The sequence below is a fragment of the Euprymna scolopes genome, chromosome 22 (assembly GCF_053919585.1).
Source record: "Euprymna scolopes isolate OS-2025 chromosome 22, ASM5391958v1, whole genome shotgun sequence".
Lineage (NCBI taxonomy): Eukaryota > Metazoa > Mollusca > Cephalopoda > Sepiida > Sepiolidae > Euprymna > Euprymna scolopes.
The window spans coordinates 79937562-79957837 of NC_136503.1; the positions used below are offsets into that span (position 1 = coordinate 79937562).

Here is a 20276-nt window from a genome sequence, read left to right on the forward strand (position 1 = left end):
GATTTCCTTTTTGGTTAGTGCGACGCATTCTTCCTCTGTTTTAAACAGGGTGGCCCAGGTATTGTAGCCTCTGCATTTCGTTACACGATCCGCACGCATTCCTGCCGTTGCCAGTAATTTGGTCACCGTTTCCTTAGTTGACCTGATCAAATTTTTGGTCTTGCGATCAACCACAAAAAGTGAGATCGTTTTCTTGGCAAATTCCTGTAGACGTGGTGCTTCTAAAGTAACTCCTGTGTCTGTAACATATTGCAGACATTTCCTTGCTTCCGTTAAAAAGTTGTTAACATCAATTTTAACTTTGGGTGGTTTCGCCCACCCATTCTTTTGTTCGCCACTTTTGTCCTCTTCCGACGGCACATTGCTGGCGGACGCCATGGCCGACGGGTTAGAGAGGGGGGGGGGAAAGGTAAAAGTCCCGTTCAAAAATAACAGCAGGAAGATAACAGCAATAACAACTTTAACAAATAAAACACATTTAACACGGCAATAACAATAATAATAACAATATGTAAAACAATCGCAGGAAAAAATAGCAAACCAACGTGACGATAAAGACTCCGGTAACTCGCTTCCTAACTAATCCGTAGTGAGACAACTCCTTTTATGCATATTAACTCTCAGTGGCGAGAATTCCAACGTGATTTCCAACGAGATTAGAATGTCTATTTAACTTAGTAGGAAATAGACACCCAGTTTCTCAGTAACGGCAAACAGCAGTTCAGTGTCTTTTCTTCCCTCCGACCCACTCCCGGTAAGTCAAATCAATTTCAATTCCTACATTACACGCACTAAGACTGAGCCTGTCTTTATCATACAAAAATTCTGATAAGAATCTTCCGCCGTTCCTAACAAATAAAGCATTTACCCTCTCTTTTATTTTCTGAACTTTCAAACCTTTTCTCGTTCAGACTTCTTGATACGTTTTGCTACTAACCTTTTCACGCCTTCTGGATTAAGACGCCAAATAAAATTATAAATGGATTTCGTCCTTCTTTTTTTGTCTTGACTTTTTAAAAGTCTAACTTGACTTTTTCCATTTTATTAAAGGTTTCTTTTTAAGATCTTATCCTTTTTAAAGACATGTTTATGCTTTTATCTTAAAAAATAAAACAAATGTTATTGCCTTAGAAACAGCGGAGTTCGACATACATCTTTATTCTAAGACCGGCTATTTGAAACGAAGATCAAGTTAAGTTGCTTACCAACTGGAAGACGAAGAAGAAAAACGGTGCCGGATAGAACACAAAAAAATACTTGACGACTGTGGAAGAGATCACGTAAGATAGGCAAATGAAATGATTCCAGTTTAAATAGGAAGCATGATTTTTCAGAGGCTCATTTAATTTTTATTTGGACGCTGGAGTAGCGAGTTTTGACAGCAGCGTGTCGAATTTAACCCCGGAAATTACTAGTTGGAAGTGCAGTATAGTTAACAATCCATCAGGACAAGAGTAGAATAGTTAACATTTGATTATTTAACCACATAATCTAGTAGGAAAAATAGATATATTCGAAATTTAAAATATTTTTCAAACCAAACCTTTCTGGTAATTCAAAACACGTCCATTAAAGTAACAAAGAAAACATTATATACAGAAACATTTATCGAATTAATTCAAATTAAAAAAAAAATTACTGGTGTAAGTGCACTGGGGGAGGGGCACTCGAAGATTTACCTTTAAGAAGTTGATTTTTTTTTTTAAAATATTCAACTGTTTACAGGTGTATTCGGGTCTGCTGTGAACAAACATTACAGTTTATTTTGTCGCTGACAAGAATTATTTACACGAGTAACACATTGGTTACTAGTAAAATTATTTTTGGTCGCCATTTTTTTAAAAACTTTCATATACACGACAATGAAGTGGATACGCATCCGCAGAAAATTGCAGTTATTGTAGCAGACAAACACCGCCAACCTTCCCATGTTAAGAACGGCTTCCGGAATAGACCCCCAACCGCCTCATGTTAAGAACGGCTGTCGGAATAGACACCCTCAATCTCCCCATATTAAGAACGGCTTCCGGAATAGATACTCCCAACCTCCCCATGTTAAGAACGGCAAGTTTTACCAAAAAAAAAGAAGAAAAATTCCTTTTCTTTTTCGCTTGTTTAGAATATATATATATATATATATATATATATATATATATATATATATATATATATATATATATATATATATACACACACACACACCATAACCCTTTTTTTCCTTGTTAAAAAAGATGACAGCCATTGCACAAAATCTATTATAAAAAGCATTGGATTTTTACGGTGTTATTGTACGTTATTCTTGTCAGCGAGAATTTAAACTGTGAAATTTGTTCGCAGCAGACCCGAATACACCTGTAAACAGTTGAATACGAAAAAAAAAATCAACTCCTTAAAGGTAAATCTTCGGGTGGTCCCCCAGTGCACTTTCACCAAAAAATTATATGATCAACACTATTTCAAGATATGTTTTTTTAATTTGCAAATAAATTGTAACATTCTAGATTTCAAAATAATTAATCGTAAAATAAATGTTTGTTAAAATAAACAAATAAAAGATAACATTCAACTTAGACTATTATGAATCAAAAGGAATGCATTTTTATATAAATTTCTTTTAGAAAATGTAATTATTTAAATGTAAACTGCAACAGTCAAATTAGAATATTTTGAAACTAGCAGGAACCGTGGATATTTCACGGAATGAGAAATATATGTAATCAACAAATATGTTTAGATAAAGTTTATATTTTGTCTTGGTAAAACTATTATATAAGATTGACTTTCATTGTAAAGAAGTTTGAGGCTTACTGCACTTTAACTAACCGGAAGTATTTTTTTAATAGGAAAAAGTGGAGACAACCTAAAATTTAATGATTTTTTTTCAAACAGAACTTTTCTGGTAATTTAAAACAAGTTTAGTAAAGTAACACAGTAACACAACAGATGTAATATCAATCGAATTAATTTAAATTAAAAAAAATGTTACATAATCAACAATATTTCAACATATTTTTAAAATTTACAATTAAATGTAACATTTTATATTTCAAAATAATTAATATTAAAGTAAAAGATGGTCACACACTTTTAGAAGACACTTATTTTAGATAAAATTTAAATGGGAAATTTGAAAACTTTAAAGTGTCGGAAATAATCATAAAATCATTTTATTTACTTTTATTGTTGTTGTAAGTCCTATATTACGTTAAAAATAGCGCCATCAGGGCAGGAACTCCGGTCCATGATTAATTGATGTTATCATTACTTCCGACGCTTCAAAGTTTTCAAATTTCTCATTTAAATTTTAATTAATTTTAAAATAAAAATTTGTTAAATTGTACAAATAAAGTATAACATTCAGTTGTGAATATTATGGAATAAATGAAATGCATTTTTATATAACTTTCTTTATGACAATATAATTGTTTATGTTATGTAATGTATCCCGGGTCAAGCCGGCATGTTGAAAATTGTGATTTTGACGTGAAGGTTGGTTAGTGTAAGGAGAGCTATAGGGCTAAGTTGCTGACGTATGTCAAACTTGTAGTTGGGGGTTGACGATAGCACCTGGAATAGGTCAATATGTGTAAGAGAGAACTTGGAAAGAAAGAAAGACAAAGAGGGAGAGGGAGAGAGAGACCATGAAATAAAGAGAGAAAAATATCGTTTCTATCGCATACAAGTTAGTCTGGTTTCTGATTTTGGACGGAGCAGATGCATCGAGATTGGCGCAAAGATACGTCGGAGAAAAAAACGAAAAAAGAGTTAAGAGTAACCGATAAGAAAAAAGAATGGGAACCGCCAAGACTCAGAATAAAACGAAGTATTAATTAAAAGAAGCCTCCGACTTGTTATTTTATTTATTTATTTATTTATTTATTATTATTTATTATTTTTTTTTTTTGCATGCAGTTCCCTTTCCAGCTACGAGGGACGAAGCCAAGAGGTAGAAAAAAGGTATGTCAACGTTTGGTTATGCACACATGTAGACGCTAAAAAACTTAGATGATAAGACATTATGAACACGTCCATATATAGACACTAGATTACATACTTAGATACAAAGAGACACACGTATCAACACTTGTCTATCACACATATACATATCACGCACACACTCGTATAAAAGATACACATAATGAGATATACACGCCACAGAAAATATCATCCCAGTTACACAACATTTAGATGGGAAACCCAACAATCAAATTAAAATATTTTGAACCGTTTGTACTTTTTATTTTAATAAATTTATTTGAGAAAATTAAATTATGAATTTTTTTTTTTTTTTTTTTTTTGGAAAACGATAAATTTCTTTAATGACATTAAAGTTTATTCTAATAAATTATTTAATAAAAAAATTAAAATTTAGGTTGTTTCCCGTTTTCCCTACTGGAACTCTTCCAAAAATGAAAACTAAAAAAAATACTCTCGGTTACTTAAAGTGCACTAGTGCCAAAAAAGAAATCGTATAACCTAAAAATAAAAAAAAAAAATTAATTGAAAATAAAATAACACCTTGGACAACACGGAGTAGGTAGAACTAATTGAAGAAAGAAAAAGAAACGCACATAAGCACAATTGATTTTAATTTGATCAGTTTATTTTTAGAATGCATGTCTAGTTGAAATAGCTTTATGCTCTTCATTCTTTGAGTGTTTAATCGTCCAACTGGCATAAAAGTGCAACTCCTCGACACACCCAATGTTCCTCCGGTTTATCTGATGGCAAAATAATACTAATAACGAAATTTGTTGAATGACCTGTCGTCGACAAAGTTCCCCGTCGCTCACTCGTTTTATAAACCGGACATAAGTAAGACGGCATGACAGGTATCTCAGATCTTTTCATTGGGCTAATCCATAACATAGGTAAAGTATCGAATAACACTTTGGGGTACGATTCTTCCAATACCGCTTTATTTTTGCACCAACGTGCACCATCAAGAAACAAACCATAGACATATACGCCATCTGCCGGAGGATCCGTGTACTCCTCATCTTCAAGAACGATAAAGTGGAATCCAAGTAAATCAATCGGAATCCTATATTTCCTTGCATAATTCTGTTGGGCTCCAGTAAGAAAAGCTTGTGTGAAATAAAAACCAGACAACCAATATATCACCGGGGGACCATTGTCAAACCAGCTCTGCAGAAATTGTAATCTTGCAATGAAATCCGCAATATAACCACCAAGAGGTTTCAGTGATGGGTAAGACTTACCCATCCATTTTGCTGGGATTTTACCGATCATAATATTAGTTACAATTGCTTCTAGTTCACTAGACATAACCACCAGACCTTTCACAGCCTTGCGAATGCTAATTAAATCGCTTCGGATAACTGATAGAAGTTTATTGAATCTTCCCATCTCTTGTACCAACACTGTGTTCATGCTCTGCTCATACAATGTTGGATATTTTAAAAGTGCTGCATCAGTGTCAAAGTTTGGTGGAAGCTTTCCCAAAATGTCAGCTGCAACCTCTTCCAAAATCTCATCGGCCGATTTTCCTCCTCCTGATGTCGCTTTGGATAAAGTAAGCAGAATGCTCCCAAATAAAGAATTTGTTTCTGCCAGATCCTTCTTGATATCGGCATTAGCGTTCATTCCAAATATTCCCGGTGCTGCATTTAGTGGCAGACTCTGCATGAACGTAATATATGTCTCATATTCATCATTTGGTGGAGCATAATAAACGTGCGTGTCATCAAAATAGTAATCATCATTGTATATGATCTCCGGACAGTAAAATCTCCTTAAAATGGTTGTCAGTGTCCTTCGATCCCAGTTATCAGTGACTCTTCCTCCATAATTACATTCTCCGGTTAAATAACGTAGTGCTTCAAACTGTACTTCCTCATACTGATTTAGAAACATAGCCAATTGTTGAACACTTATCTTTAAATCTGTTTCATTAAACTCGTATGGAATGTTCCAACCGATTGGCCCAAAATTTCGCCTTTCTTGCACAAGAGCATGGAAAAAACATAAACCAAAAAGCAATTTTTTAAAGGCGCCACTGTTTTCAACTCCATTAAAGAATTCAGGGTCAGAAATTGGATCACTAAGATAAGAACGAATGATGTTAAATCTGACACCTTTTGGCGGTTCATTTGTCATCTTGACGCCATTTTGTAATATTGATACCGGAAATGTAGCAGACGGATAACTGGTGAGCCACAATCGAAATTCTGGATGAACTACGTCCGGATTGAGTTCCTCGCAGATTTTTTCCAATGAAGTCATCCAGGAAGCAGCCAGATGACAGTTTTGCAAGAGAACCCAAGTTCCTTCTTTGACTCCGTTTTCTATCATTCTAATGGCGATCGGACCCTGGCCTTGTCCAAGAGATAACGAGTCAAATTTATTAGCGGAAAATCCCTGATCTGTGGCAAATTTAAGTAACGAAGCTAACGGGTCAGCACCAGGTGACAAAACGAACAGCAACGGTGCGCAACAATTGCTATCATCGAAAGACTTTTGGAGGTCAAACGGAGGAGGTTCAATAAATCTCTTGCCTAGTTTGGTTGTCACAAAATCTTGAATCGCTGGAACAATCTTATCTGCCCTCAAACATCGCAAAACCAGCATTTTTTGGATCTGATCAAGCACAGTCTCCCATTTGCCAGGAAGTGGCTCTTTGTGGGGTGCCAAACTGTCATAAATTGGTTTCCATACGTCTGTGTTCTCCTGAAAATGAACACGAATCGAATTAAAACTTTGTATGTGGTCTAAGCGACAGATTTCGTTCCATGATTTTACTGGTAGCCATGTTGAAGGGTTTGCTAACGGGTTGTCAACGCCAATTCCACCGGTCAACAAGAATCTATATTCCTCTTCATTGACTTCCTTGTTGGCCTTTAAAATATTCATGCAGAGGATAAATGAGAAAAGCAATTTATGTTTCTCAAACAACGACCGACAAATGTTTTGATACAACGAGTATGTAAAGTGAGTACGAAGGTTTCCAAGTCGTACTTCAAGATCCTCCGAGGCGTCTGCATTTGCAATCGATAATATGAAGAGATTAACGAACCACGTCAGTGAATACTGATACATTGGGTCAATGTTAGCCAGTGCAGTTATTGTAAAGAACAAAGTTGTGGAATGTGAAGCGATTGGCTGATACCCGCTTCGGGCTAAATCAATTTTTTTCTCTGTTTCCTCAGCAACTTCTTGCTTAGCTGAAATATCATCTGACACAGATTTGGACGATGAAAGAATTGTAATGGCTGTCTCATCTTCTAAAATGTTTCCTTCTGATGAAGATAACACTTCCAGAATTTTGTCCTCAATCTCTTTTAAGAGTCTTTTGTTTTCTGCTCCTTGCAAAATGAGGAAGTTCTTCTCCTCCTCCAGCTCTGGTCTTTCCTTGGCTACAACAATTCCTTGTAGTTGATCTTTCAAACCGTCTTCGGTAATCATGAAGTTTAATAAAGCCACTTTTACAGCCGTTTCGGGCAAGTAATGCGGGTTACGCAGTTTTGTAGTCATGTAAAATTTGAAATCTTCTGAATATTCTAGTACGTTGTCACCAAGTCGGAGACACAAAGCACCAGACAACTTGAAAGTTTGTTTCAAAAGAAGTGGTTCAAGCATTGGATCAATTTCCTCACCAACATTCTCCATAAGAACTGGAGTTCCAAACTGTATGCTGTTTTCCAAAACGCGGATCAAATCAGAGTCTGTTGGCTTCACAACAGCTAAATTATTTGATTTTTCCATATTTTTTACCCATTTGTTTGCTTGGCCCTCTGGATCGATCATAAGAGGCCACCTATGAGCATTACTTAGAATAATTCCATTTTCAATAGAGAAACTATCAGTGGGCAAACCTGCTATATTCCAAGCACGAATTCTAACTGCATCTCCGAGAGTATGAACTGTAGAAAATGAATCCGAACAAGGCAGTCCATATTGTTTTACTTCCTTGAGCCATTCTACAATTTGGTCATTTCTAAAAGACGGTGTGAATGCACCAAGATAGGCTATGATACCCGATGCTATTAACACATCACCGGTCATGTTTACATATGCAGCTTGGAGTGACTCAGCAGCATGGCTCCATCGTTCTTTCTCACCTCCAAGATCGCCAATCAGTTGTTGTGCACGATGCATTTTTGTTGTACATAAATTTACCTGGTTTTCTGTATCGATCTTTTTTTGTTTATTCTGTTCCATCTGACGATGTAGAAGATCCAATTTGTCTTGTACTTCTTTCAACGAACTCCTTTGCTTCTCCAGTGATTGCATTGCAACCTCGAGTTCCTTCTCGGCTTTTGCCAGACTTTCTTTCTTTGGGGCCACCACTTTGGCTACTTTATCGTATACGTCAATGGCCTTCACCCATTTGCACAACCCTTCGCATGCTGTCGAAGCAACTTTTATCTTTTCTGGGTCAAAATCAGAGTTGGTAATATATTTGGTGCGAATCTGACGCATAATTTGTGGGGGTATATTGTCCTTGTTGAAATTATGCAAAGACTCAAGGAACTTAAGGTCTCCTAAGATACGCTTAGAAGATGGCCAAAAATCCTCGACCATTTTCCCAGAACCGGATGGATCAGGCACTCGATCAGGTTTTACACCCTTAAGCACACATACAGCCTCCATCACAAGCCGAATAAGATGTGGTGGATTGTTCATACTTTTAACCAGAGTCATATCCTGCGGTGTTAATGTGTCCAAGGCTGACAGAGCTGAGTGAAGTGCGGGTATAGCTTCAGCTAACTCAGCGTCACATTCGTTTTTAATGGCATTCGCTGCTTCGGCCTGTTCATTAGCCACAGCTTCGTCGGCTTTCACAAGTTTCTCCTTCCGTGCAACTTCGGTTGATTCTTTCTCTACGTGCACCATCATCTCTTCAACAGCTTTTCCTGCAACAATCAGGTCTTTCTTCAGACCGACAAGGTCTTTCTGCATTTTTGCCACTTCGGTCGCCGCTAATAATAGTTTCTCAAGACCGACGACATAGCGATTCTTCAGTTTTTGATTCTCATTCCTTTTCTCCCCCAACAAAGTGTTAAACGTCCCCATCAACTCCAGATACGACGTTGGCGTCACATAGTTATATCGCCCCAGTTCATCAAAAAATCTTTTGGACAATTCCGATGTGCTTGTGTGAAATATTTTACATATATCAATACATCCTTCCCTTTCTTCGTTGGTCATTTCAATATTCGAAAGAAAACGTTTGGCAACTCCTTCCAGGGCATCCTCAGGCCAAGCCTGAAACCAGTTGATTGTGCAACAATTTACCAATGATGGGAACTTTCGCAGTCGTTCTCGAAATGCATTACCAATCGGGCTCATAGCCAACACAATATGCAACTGATCTCGTACTCTCTGTATAAACATATTGAACAAAGCAACCGGACTGCCATCAGTTTGTCTTGATTTGTCTCTTTGCTTGTCTAGTTTGCGCATATTTTCGCATAGTTCAGCCTTCTCATCGATCTGATAGAGATTTGGTACCTCGCCGGCATTCAGCAAATTGTTTATGTCTTCCAGAAACGATTCCTGTTTAATTTGAGTATCCGTGAAGAGAAATACTGCATGATTTTCGCTTTCGGTGGCTTTCTTTAAAATCATTTTCAGATCATCTTTCCATTCGACTTTGGTGTAACTTTTACTAATCTCCACCTGATAGAGAGCATAATCTGCTATAAATGCGGTTAATCTTGTCAACGACTGTCTGCCAGATCCTCCGACTCCGACTAGCAATGCGTGACTTCTCGGCTGTTTCAGAATCCGAGATATCTTCGAGATATGTTCGATGGCAAACTTGAAAAGAACCAAGTTCATAGTCCTCTTACTTATATTGTTATACTCCTCCAAATAATTTTCAATAACTTCCCTAAGATGATCAATATCAGGAACAAACTTGTATAAGCTTGCATTTGCTTTTGGGTCCCCAAAGTCACAATAAATTAGGGCGCGAAGGTCATCGTCTGTAACATTATCATCATTGTCCATATCCAAATCACTGAACAGCTGGTGGAAATTCTTTTGCATCACTTGGCCGCAGACACGTTCGATGCAGCTAAATAGCCATTTATGGTCGTCGGACTCAACAAGTCTGTCATAAAACACCCGCAAGACTTCGTGCACCCACAGCCTAGCAATTGATTCAACAGTCAACACAGTCTCCGGCAAAGAAAGTAAAACCCCAGCTATAACCCGGCTAAAATCTCTCAGGTTAAACAGGTAGTGAGACTTTTTCGGTGTTGGTAATAAGTTTTCCATTGCTCCTTTGTAGATCGCTAAAGTTGAATTGACTATCTGTTGTGAACAAGAGTCAAAATCGCTACTAAAATTATTCTTCACCAAATGCCAATCAAGGATCTTTTTAAAAATACTGCACATAACACTATCATTAAACTCATTTATAGTAATCGTGTTGAAATGACGTAAAAATCTTGGGGTGATGTGATTGCGGCCACCCCCAGGTGGGCCCATCGCTGCTATTAATTGAAGATCAACCAATTTAAGTTTAGAGACATCCTTCAGGTCATACCAGTTGCCGTGGTCAAACCATTGACGTAAAAGTTCGATTGGCGGTTGGGCACCATATGTTTCTTTTACCGGCATATTTAAATCGTCCACAAAAATTACCGCTTTTTTGCCAATCGGTGGTCCATACACACCTTTCTTTCTTTTGTCTAATTTTGACATGATGATATTTTGTGTTTGGTTAGCCGTCGTCTGCGCTGAAAAGTTCAGGATGTTCGCCGCGAATTTGGTTTTGTCCATTCCACTGAGTAAGAAATCAGTGATATAAGAACTTTTTCCCGTACCCGTGGGTCCGACAAACAATGCCGCCTTACCGTGAGTGATGAGCATTTTCATAAGTTCTGTGTAACGAATTGTATCCACAGTGGGGACGATTATTTCATGAAAAGATGCATCCTTTGGAATCGGTGGCGCCAATTTAATATCTTCTTTCCAAGAAACCCAAGAAACCTTTTCTCCTTTATCTAATTTATAATCATAAATGCTACCTTTGGAAGGAAACGGATTCAAATAAGGTTTTACGGGAGCATCGACTCGATTTATGAAGTCAAACTCGGCGAAAGTTTTATCAGTCATTTCACCTTCGATTAGTTCTCGTATTAGATCATTAAATATTTGACGTCCAGCCTCATCGCAAGTGGACCCGACTGACCAAGTAAGACAAAAAAAGAAAATACTCTCTAACCACGAAGACACTTCATGCACCTCCATGTTGAACATTCGCGTCTCTTCCTTCAGTTCGTCCATCATACAATCCATTAGGTTCATCAAAGAACGCGCTATGTTGCTATCTGATGCGGTCGACAATTCCCGGACTTTACCCTTATGCACTATCCAGAGACAAGAATCGAGAAACCTCTCAAATAAGTCTGTAATTATTCCTTTGTACGTTTCATTCATTGTTGGAGGAAGTGTACTCAGCCAGGAGGTAAATAACGGCCTCCACCCAAGGGATTGAGGTTCCATGTAAATCATTCCACAGCGGGATACCGTCGCTGGTGAGGCAGCTTCTAAATCCATTGGTTCAAAGATTAAATTGGTGGTTGCCGCCAACTGAATGATTTCACCACTCATCAAACAAAGCTTTTTATTATCGTCTAATACTGTGTTCATATTCTCAATCCAAATGGCATCAACTGGTCCATCGAATATCAACCACTTCCGAGTTGGTGACTGTGACACTGCAAACTCTCGGTAAGACACGGCTAAAATACCGTCTGACCACTCGTGTGACATGGGATCGAACTCGCCGTACAACTGACCCATGGTTATCGATTTGGGATTGATAACTGTGATTTTAACTTTGTTTTCTCCCATCAAACCCATTTCGTGAATGTCTCCGAGCGCTCCAGCCAAGGTGCGATAGGAACTGGTTTTGCCAGCAAACGGCTCACCGACCACCATGAAACCATGTCGCACAATCATCATTTCGTAAACTTGTTGGATTTTCTGCAAGAAATATGGCGTACATTGAAGGTTCATTTTGCGGCAATTATCTTGAACGGCTTTGTTAAAGACTTTGTAATCCGGATCGGGTAGAGTAATACCCGGAAACAAGTCAGAGGTGATACCATGGAATAAGGGAAGATCGTGATCCAGGAATTTTGGCATGTTAACATCCAGGATGGAGCGCAAAATGAGGATGTCTTCATTCTCCGTCGGGTATTTCAACTTTAAATTGGCCGCTGCGGTCAACACTGATTTGACAGCTCGCATGCCATAATCATAATGGGATTGACAAGACAGCTGTTCAGAGCACAACCGATATGTAGCAACAATTTTTACAGATAAAGGACGTGCCTGGATGAAGCCACAAGAGTACAAGGAGATCTCAGCGATCATAGCATAATCAGGAACCATCATAGCTACAGTTCGGAAAAGAGCTTTCAGATTGTCTGGAAGTTCTGACCGACCGGCATAACCAGGATTCATTGTGATGAAAACTGAACACGTTGGATCTAGTTTTATTTCTGTCCCTTCAAACATGAGAGTGTCACTTCCATTAACGATTCCTCTCTGAATTGTAAGGATTTGTTGAGCAACCACTGATAGCACTTCAAGGTCAATACGATTAAACTCATCAAAACACGACCAAGCACCACAAAATGCAAGACCTTTAAAGAATTTACCCAACGCAATGTAATCCAAACCATCCGAACAGTTAAAAACCACACATTGTTTTGCGACTGCTTTTGCCAAGTCTTTAGTAGTTTCTGTTTTGCCTGTACCAGCTGGTCCTTCGGGGGCGCCACCAAGATGGAGGTGCAAGGCTCCAAATAAAGTCCGATAACATCTGTCTGTTAAGGGCGTTATGACCAGGCGACAACAGTTTCCCAAATATTCATAGCCATATTTCAACATCGAATTGATCATTCGAGTCTCCATTGAGTTTTCCACCCAATAATACCGCAGTTGGCTGAGCCACTCAAAATCCAATTCATCGTCCACCTGCTTTTTTACTAGAATGCCGAGCACATCACGGGCATGTACATCAAGCACAATAAGCGCTTGCAGAGTGACCCGATTCTGTTTGGACAGGTCTCCACGAACCAGTCCGACCACTTCATTTATTTGCTCGTTGTTTTGGTTGAGGAACACCTGAAGGGCAGCCTCTCCCTTTTTGATTGCTTTGGTCACAAATGCTGTCCAGTACATCTGACTAACACAAAGGACAACCTGGCCTGTCCAATTACGAACCCACTCCCCTCTCTTCGTAATTTGGTAATCCGTAGCGGCTTCACCTACAATTTGGCGCAATGTTACCAACATGGTTGATTCCAACTCAAGCAACCATTTTTCAACCTGGCCTCGTGCTTTTGACGTGGAAATAATATTTTTAAGTTGTACGAGTTCACCTTCGGTGCTCAGCATGTGCGTGATATCCAAGTTTTCAGTGAACTTCAGTTTAGCGATACCTTCGAAGCATTTCTTCAGATGGGGCTGAACTCTTGTCGGATCTTTCGTCTCGGACAAGATTTCCAATAGTTCGTCATTCGACAAGAAAAAGAAACGTGGAAAATAGAGACGTTTTTTCTCTAAATATTCGTTCAATCCTTTTTGGATGTGCTCCAGCGATTTGTTGCAGTCGCACAATTTCGTGTATATTTTATCGATCTTGAGAACAGACAGTGCTCGATTATCATCACACACAGCCCCCATTATCATGCGCCATGTTTTTTCAACAACAGCAAACCTCCGTCCCTCCTCGGGCATCTGCATTACAATATCCGGAGAACTGAACACCGGCTCAAGGTACATCCAGATAGATTGCACTTTTATCCAAACATCCAAAATGTCCTGCAAATGAGTCAGTTTGTGTTCCCATTCCCGGGTTTCGGCCTCTATTGGTTTTATGTATGGCGAATTCCGCATCGTCATTGTTTTGACAATGTGATCATCAAGCAGCAACTGGATATCCTCGACCGATGATAGGATATAAATATCTGACTGACGGTACGGTAACACTTTCAACTCTAACGGTTCCCATTCGACCATCATCTTTTGAAGGGCCTTCTCTAACGAGAACTCTTTCGATGCTGATTCGCTGATTGTCTCAAAGCTATCGATGTACGGTTGCAAATTCATTTCCAGAATTTTATGCAGATTATTACTTGCTTCTCCACGTAATGTAAAACCGATGATTTCTGATATTTGATCCCAGTGCCGTTCGCGCAACCCCGGGTTGAACAGAGTTTGGATTAACGGCATGTGTGCTTTGAAACTCTCTACCTTGCTCTTCATTTTACTGGCAATGTTCTTTGCGGCCGGCACATGTTCGAATAATTTGTACAGCTTGTGTAGATCCCTCGATATATTTCCGACATCTGTCTCCACTGTATCTGGATTCACTTCTGTCATCGGCCCGTACATCCACTTGGCGAATTTATCGTTGAAGTCATTAGACGTATTGTATAGATTTATATAGGGTTTCATGAATGAAAGAAGCTGCTGTCTCAGTGGAATCGTCGTTGTATCCATTCCGAATGCTTCCTCTTCTTCCTGAATTGCTTCAAGTTTATCGCCCGCCACTTGTAACTTTGACTCCAGTGACTGAGCTTTATGGCCATATTTTTTGATCTCATCCAAATCGCCCAAGGTGCGAAACTCCTCACTTTGTTTACTGTAGTTATCGACGTCTTCAACGAGTTTCTTCGTTCTCTCAGCCAGATTATTCTTGAACTGTTCCGTCTTCACATGCACCAGTTCGTTGTGTTTCTTGAAGACGTCAGGCATCCGTTTGTGCCAGCTCACGGTGTTGGAGAAGAGATCCATATCCTTAGGCAGTACGTGGACGGTAGTCAGTAAAAAGCTTAGTTGCCGCACTACTTCAACCAAATTTTTCTCTAACTCTGGCATCTGCTGGGTCTGCATGATGACGACTTCTTGCTTCAATTTCATTAATTCAGCCGTGTTGTTCGGAACAGTACTTGATTTAGTTGTGATTTCATTTAGATTTTCAGCTATCATTTTTACCAGTTCGACGTAATTAGCACGGATTTTATCCAAGAGTTGCTGCCGTATAATCCCAGCTTTCACACACAATGTACGATATAGTTCTTCGCAATGGACTTCAAACATGCTGAAACGCAGAACCTGGATAGATGGATAAGTGAGGTCATCCACAAACTTATGGTATTTGTCCACCTGCTCACAATAATCATCGAAGCTATTCTCCTGTTCAATAAATGCTTTCACCTCTTCTTCAGCTTGACGGGAAATAAGCGATTGATACTTCCGGAATCTTCGGATACTTTCCTTCGGTTGCTGACTCTGGCCCAAGAGATATTCTTGTACTTTTTTCTGGAGAGATTCCACTTCTTCTTCCAAGATGATTGGTTTCAAAGAAAGTTTGTTATTAGTCACGCCTGCACTTCCGATACGCGGAATCATTGTTGAGTGTTTGATGATCGTTTGGTAAATGCCGAAAAATATCGATTCGATAAAATTAAAATTGGGCGCAAAATTTATTAATCCGTCCAAAGGAATTAAGTTCACGATAATTCCAAAGTGCATTTTCGGATTAAGTATGAATTCCGTAAATTCTATGATGGATTGCCGGGTCAGCTCTTGCAATTGCAAGGTCATCAACGTGTTGACGCATTTAAAAAAATTTGAATCCTTTTTTAATTCCGATGGTTTAAGTAAGTTACGTCTAACAGCATTCAATAAAATTTCGTGCACGGAGTTGATCCAGTCATCACACAGTGAATCTTTCACGGATTTGATATTTTTCAGACAAATGTTTTGAAAATAACTCACCTCCATCGCGTTTTCTTCCTTTTCAAAAACGCGGGTATCCACAAATCGTAAATCCTTAAACGACTTGTACCACAGATTCACAAGTCGACTAACAACAGGGTTACATGTGTGCAGAATGTTGTTGATTGTTTTCCGGTTTTCACGAAACGATCTCCACCATGGCTTCGGAAGCATCGCCATCTCCTGTCGATGTGTCGGCAATGCTTCTTCACTTGACTCTTTCCGGTCCATCGGATCTTTTAGAACAAATTCCACGATTGCTTTCCTAACGCTCATCAAGTAATCCTCTTTTATTTCGTCGAACAAGTCTTTTAGTTTGTCTGCAAAATTAGTTCTCAGTTTTTCTGGTATGCGAGTGGCGATACTCTGCTGCCAGGTGGCTGCCATGGGATCCACATTAACGGTGTCAATGCCATGTTGAATGTAGTAATTATAGCGTAGTAATGGATTTATCTCTTCCGCTGGTGGTGTTTTTTCATTAAGGGGTTCTCCATCTTCATCCTGCAATGTAAAACGGGTCTGTGTTGTGTTTCCAAGCATGATACTTTCAACGAGACATTTTCGGAATTTCTTCCTCTCATTTTGGGACATTTGCATTGTCTCATGGTGACTTCGTAATGGTGGAAGATGGCTAGACTTCGGACGGGGAGTAAACTTGGTCGGCAATTCCGAACAAAATTCCTCAGCAAAATTGATGTTGCCAGCCCATTCTTCTCCGGTGTCGCTTGTTTTGTGAACAAAAAACTCTGGTTTGTTTTCACTCCATGCTGGTTTTTTTCTTTTAGCCGGAATTGTCGGTAGAAAATGGCTTCTGCCATACTTGCGAACTTTTTTAGGGATATTGGGTTCTGACATTTTTTTTTTTTTAAATTTTTAGACGCAATAGCAATTTTGGGTGGAACTGAATATTTCCCACATTAAACCTACCTTGTGTCACATGGGGAAGCGCTTGAAAGGTACGACTGATCTTGCTTGGTTGACATTATTTTTATAAAGAAAGAAATAATTATATCCACTTGAAAGTAGATGACGTCATAGATGATAAATGGCACATTTCACAAGTAGAATGACGTCACAAAGGATGAATGCTTGTTGTCAAAAGCAGTTTACTTGAAAGCAGCAGCAGCAGTCATAACTTTGAATTTTCAAATAAGAAACCATTTTGGAATTTCTAAATATTTTATAATATACTAGCAATATACTTCGCCTGGTCATAAAATGCGTTTAAATATATTTTAATTCATGCAGATTTCGTATTTATTATAACTAAATCAATTCTTGATTGAATATAATATTTTACCTATTATATGCTACTGCTTTCAAATGTTACAAAAATGACTTTGGTGCCATCACCTAGAATTGAAACGAAAACATTTAGCACTTCAACTGTGTTCTCCACTGTTTAAGCTATCGCGATATAGATAAGAAAGATTTAAAATTAAACCACTTCAAGTTATGAATGGATTTTCGCATTCGAAAAAGTAATAGAAATATGTCGACAAGTTGAAATGTGAAGAAATTTTTATCCACTTATTACCATGGAAGGTAATTCTTCGTAGCTAGGTACATGGTATTACAAGTAAAACACATAGAAACAATTAAGGAAGAAACAAAAATAACATTAAAAAAAAAAAATAAGATAAAAGAGAAATCAAATTTATTAAATAATCTTGATAGAAAAGTCTGTGATCTCATAGGGCTGCTAAAAAAAAATGTCCATCTGGCTTACAAGAAACTTTCTTGCAATAGTAACTGTCCAAAAGGGTTTGAAGGGGGAGCATTACGGGAAAGAGAGAGGAAGATATATATATATATATATATATATATATATATATATATATATATATATATATATATATATATATATATTGTAAAGAAGTGAACCATAGCGGAAATTCAGTCGACTAAAATAAGATGGAAATTGGGGTGAGGAAAAGGGGGGGAAATGGGGGAAGTTACATATAACAAATGTACAATTCAGTAAAATAAATAAGTCGATTAAAAACAATTGTACATTTGTTGCATGTAACTTCCCCCATTTCCCCCCCTTTTCTTCACCCCGTTTTCCATCTTATTTTAGTCGACTGAATTTCCGCTATGGTTCATTTCTTTACAATTATTCTAAAATTTTGCCAATCGAATAAAGTTATATATATATATATATATATATATATATATATATATATATATATATATATATATATATATTACACAGTGATCACCACTTATCAAGGCCCGGAAGCCACTCAGGGATAAGGGTTATTGCAAGTACATTACGTTAGTGTGGAGATTTTATGAAGTGTTTACTTAAGGGAGCAGTTCATTAGGAATTTGTTAACATTGGACTTGAAGACATCCAAGTTGTAGTCCGGTGGGAAGCAGGCAGACGGAACAGAGTTTCACAGGCGTGCAGTTCTAAGAAAGAAGCTTTGTTCATGGAATCCGCGTTTTGATTTAGGCACAGATATGAAGTGGGGGAAATTTTTCACAGTGGATTCAGCTAGACGGGTGTTTTTCGTGAAAGATTGGCGAGGGGGGGGACCAGAGATTGGAGTTCAGACGAGCACCTGCCATGGAATTAACGATAAAACAAGGATAGGCTCGCAACGTCTCTTCTGTGGGAGAGAGGTTGCAGGGTAGAGAAAAAGGGCATCCCCCACTAAGCCACGAAGTCTATTTTGTACTCTGTCAAGGCAGGATAGGCTGTTTTTAGCAGCTCCTGTCCAGATATGGCAAAAGTATTCCATCCATATATATATATATATATATATATATATATATAGAGAGAGAGAGAGAGAGAGAGAGGGGGGGGAGAGAGGGGGGAACTTACTGATGAATCTTCTGGGTTTGTATATTCGTATAGAAACAATGTAAAGTTCTTTTTCATATACAGAGTTCTTGTTTAAATAGTTCTCAGTCCTTTTCCTATAAACTCCTTTCCGTGTTCATTTTCGTTTTAAACGTCCATGCATGCTTTCTCTCGTGTTTGATAAATAAATTCTCCAAAAAGAACAAATTCCAGTTGAGCATACAAACAATCAAGTAAATCTTTTCCAATAGTCCTTCTGTTGCGGGGAGGCCTGAAGGTGGTTAGCCAACTGACCGTGCAACTAAATATATATCAGACACAAGGACAAGGAATGAAACAACAGGACAAAGAAGAAATGACAAACTCTGGTGGTTTAGTTTAAAGACGAAGATTCGCCTTTTATTTAAACAAACGAAAGGGTGGCAAATGCAAATTTGTTCACTGGGCGATGCTGGTCCGGGATCCGTCGCCGGTGTATTCGGTAAGGGGGATGCTTGTCGGTTCGCCGTAAGCTGGAATGACGTCGGAGGAATCGGCGTGGTAACTGATGCGGGTGATTGTTTGACTTGGGTCCGACTGAGATGTTACTGATACGTTAGCCTCAGGCTATGAGAGGAACGGACGGACAATTGGCAACACTGAGTTTTCAGCATCCACTAGGTACGGACGGGCGCTCGGATCGGACTGACACTGAAGGAAGAAGTCAGTGTATGAGAGGTACAGACGAACAAATTAGCAACACTGAGGGTTCAGTGTTCATCAAGTACGGACGGACGCTCGGATCGGACTGACACTGAAGGAGGAGTCAGTGTATGAAAGGTACAGACGACATGGAGGCCAGAGTCGTGGTGATGATGTGGACTTCTACGGCGTGGAGACCGGAGCCACTGTAGTGGTAGTGGACTTCTACGGCGTGGAGACCGGAGCCACTGTAGTGGTAGTGGACTTCTACGGCGTGGAGACCGGAGCCACTGTAGTGGTGGTGGACTGGACTGCTACAGTGGTGAGACTGGAGTCACAGTGATTGCGCGAGCGTCGAACGGTTAGGGAACCGTGAGCAAGTGCAGAGCTTTGCCGAAAAAACCAAGCCAACGAGCGGCGAAAATATCGCCGAAAATATTCAGAGGGCTGCTAGATACCGGGGACGGGCAGGAAATTGTTTCTATTTATAAACAACAGTTAATATTAATTCCCGGATGTGTTCTTTACGAGCAGTCGATGCTGAAGGATTTCGTTGTTTGTATTTCAAAGTTTTTTCCAGGAAATTAAAGTTTGTTGTTTTTGTTATTGTTGTAGAAAAGATGTTTTTTTTTAAATTTCTTTTCTACAACGGGGCCCTGAAATCACGTGACAGCCGCCGACATTGCTGCTGCTGATGATTTTGGCGAAAGGCCCTCAATTGGTTGTCGTCTGTCGCGCTGTTGTTGTTGTTGTTGTTGTTGTTTACTTGCTACTGCTGATTTCGGTAGAGTCTATTAATTGCTGTTCGTTTGTAATGCTGTCGTTGTTGTTGTTGTTGTTTACTTGCTACTGCTGATTTTGGTAGAGTCTATTAATTGCTGGTCGTTTGTAATGCCGTCGTTGTTGTTGTTGTTGTTTACTTGCTACTGCTGATTTTGGTAGAGTCTATTAATTGCTGGTCGTTTGTAATGCCGTCGTTGTTGTTGTTGTTGTTTACTTGCTACTGCTGATTTTG

The 20276-nt window shown here is 38.8% G+C and overlaps 1 pseudogene; it reads right to left on the bottom strand.

Moving 5' to 3' along the window:
* Window positions 1-4572: 4572 nt before the first annotated feature.
* LOC145243491 (dynein axonemal heavy chain 7 pseudogene) lies at window positions 4573-16762 on the bottom strand (annotated as a pseudogene).
* Between the last annotated feature and the right edge of the window lie 3514 nt (window positions 16763-20276).